The 2,614-nt window shown below is 38.3% G+C and overlaps 1 protein-coding gene across 1 annotated transcript in view; it reads left to right on the top strand.

Moving 5' to 3' along the window:
* Positions 1-2,614, top strand: part of LOC107567654 (myb-binding protein 1A-like protein) — a 27,152-nt gene that overhangs the window by 16,524 nt on the left and 8,014 nt on the right. The window lies entirely within an intron of this gene.

The raw sequence follows: 2,614 nt of genomic DNA, 5'->3' as shown, positions 1-2,614 counted from the left end.
GGAACTAATATGTTTTCACATTTGCTTGGGCTGAACACATGGCTACAAAGAATCTGCAGCTTAAAAGGAGTTAATTTCATCGATAACTTCAATCTTTTCTGGGGCCATAGACAACTGTTTAAACTGGATGGCCTCCACCTAAACAAACTTGGTGCAAGAGTGCTAAAGGACAACATATACTTCTCCCTCCGTCATCCTTCAGTAGTGTGTGCCAAACTACTCAACCGGAATGGCACACCCACCCCTGGACTGAGTTACCACTGAATCTAGATCTGTCTCTGTCCGAAAGAGATGCATTAACGAAAACACTAGTGTGCTATTTATGGAGGCTATATCTTTAACACCAAGCATTTCTGCAGACTCTGTTGATCTTCTCCTTGATTCCTTTAACTCAAAAGTTAAGAATGTTATTGATGACATTGCTCCTTTGAAAGTCAGCAGGAAGACTGGCAGACAGAAATCAGCTTGGAGAAAATCAACAGCAGTTCAGAGTATGAAAAGACAATGCAGAAAAGCTGAGCGGATGTGGCGGAAGACGAAACTTGAAATACACTATAGCATATATAAAGACAGCCTTCGTACTTTCAATGTGGAACTAGGCAAAGCTAGACAGTCATTCTTCTCAAACCTTATAAACAGTAACTTAAACAACACTCGCACTCTTTTTGCTACTGTTGAGAGACTGACAAACCCCCCAAATCAGATTGCCAGTGAAATGCTCTCCGACAGCAAATGCAATGAGTTTGCTTCCTTCTTTTCTGAGAAGATCAATAATATCAGGAAGGCGATTAGCACATCCCCAAGTTATGCAGAGGTTAGACATATTCGACCACAATATCAAAAAGAAGATACTATGTCTGCTTTTGAAGAAATTGATAGCAAAATTTTGGAAGAAATAGTACAGCACCTTAAATCGTCAACATGCTATCTTGACACACTTCCCACATATTTTTTCAAAAGGGTGCTTAACTGTTTGGAAGCAGATTTCTTAGAAGTGGTGAATGCCTCACTTCTTTCTGGGACTTTTCCAAACTCCCTGAAAACTGCAGTTGTTAAACCCCTTCTGAAAAAGAGAAATCTTGATAACACCATATTGAGCAACTATAGACCAATATCAAATCTTCCTTTTATAGGAAAGATTATTGAAAAGGTAGTCTTTAATCAGCTGAACAAATACTTAAACTCAAATGGATACCTGGACAATTTTCAATCTGGTTTTCGACCGCATCACAGCACAGAGACAGCACTCATTAAGATAATAAATGATATTCGCTTAAATTCTGAATCTGGCAAAATATCAGTGCTGGTACTACTAGATCTCAGTGCTGCGTTTGATACTGTCGATCATAACATACTACTAGAGAGACTGGAAAACTTGGTTGGGCTTTCTGGCATGGTAATTAAATGGTTCAGGTCATACTTAGAAGGGATAGGTTATTATGTGAGTATAGGAGAGCATAAGTCTAAGTGGACGTCTATGACATGCGGAGTCCCACAAGGCTCAATTCTTGCACCGCTCTTGTTTAGCCTGTATATGCTCCCACTAAGTCAAATAATGAGAAAGAACCAAATCGCCTATCACAGCTATGCAGATGATACCCAGATTTACCTAGCCTTATCTCCAAATGACTACAGCCCCATTGACTCCCTCTGCCAATGCATTGATGAAATTAACAGTTGGCTGTGCTAGAACTTTAAACAAAGAAAAAAAGAAAAAACCGAAGTCATTGCATTTGGAAACAAAGATGAAGTTCTCAAGGTGAATGCATACCTTGACTCTAACAACTAAACAACTAAAAATCAAGTCAGGAATCTTGGTGTGATTCTGGAGACAGACCTTAGTTTCAGTAGTCATGTCAAAGCTGTAACTAAATCAGCATACTATCATCTCAAAAACATTGCAAGAATTAGAGGTTTTGTTTCCAGTCAAGACTTGGAGAAACTTGTTCATGCCTTTATCACCAGCAGGGTGGACTATTGTAATGGTCTCCTCACCGGCCTTCCCAAGAAGGCCATTAGACAGCTGCAGCTCATCCAGAATGCTGCTGCCAGAATTCTGACTAGAACCAGAAAATCTGAGCATATCACACCAGTCCTCAGGTCCTTACACTGGCTTCCAGTTATATTTAGGATTGATTTTAAAGTACTTTTACTCGTTTATAAATCACTCAATGGCCTAGGACCTAAATATATAGCAGATATGCTCACTGAATATAAACCTAACAGACCACTCAGATCATTAGGATCGAGTCAGTTAGAAATACCAAGGGTTCACACAAAACAAGGGGAATGTGCTTTTAGTTATTATGCCACCCGCAGTTGGAATCAGCTTCCAGAAGAGATCAGATGTGCTAAAACATTAGTCACATTTAAATGCAGACTCAAAACTCATCTGTTTAGCTGTGCATTTATTGAATGAGCACTGTGCGATGTCCGAACTGATTGCACTATATTATATGTATAATCGTCTTCTTAAATTCATTTTAGACCTCTTAAATCAAAATATTTTTTTTTTCAAAAAGTTTAAATTCCTTGTTTTATTGTTGTGATTATTGTTTTTATTTTATTTTATGTAAAGCACTTTGAATTACCATTGTGTATAAAATGTGCTATA

Source organism: Sinocyclocheilus grahami, unplaced genomic scaffold, assembly GCF_001515645.1.
Source record: "Sinocyclocheilus grahami isolate Dianchi unplaced genomic scaffold, SAMN03320097.WGS_v1.1 scaffold1177.1, whole genome shotgun sequence".
In the NCBI taxonomy this organism is placed as follows: Eukaryota; Metazoa; Chordata; class Actinopteri; order Cypriniformes; family Cyprinidae; genus Sinocyclocheilus; species Sinocyclocheilus grahami.
This window is presented reverse-complemented; position numbering and strand designations above follow the sequence as displayed.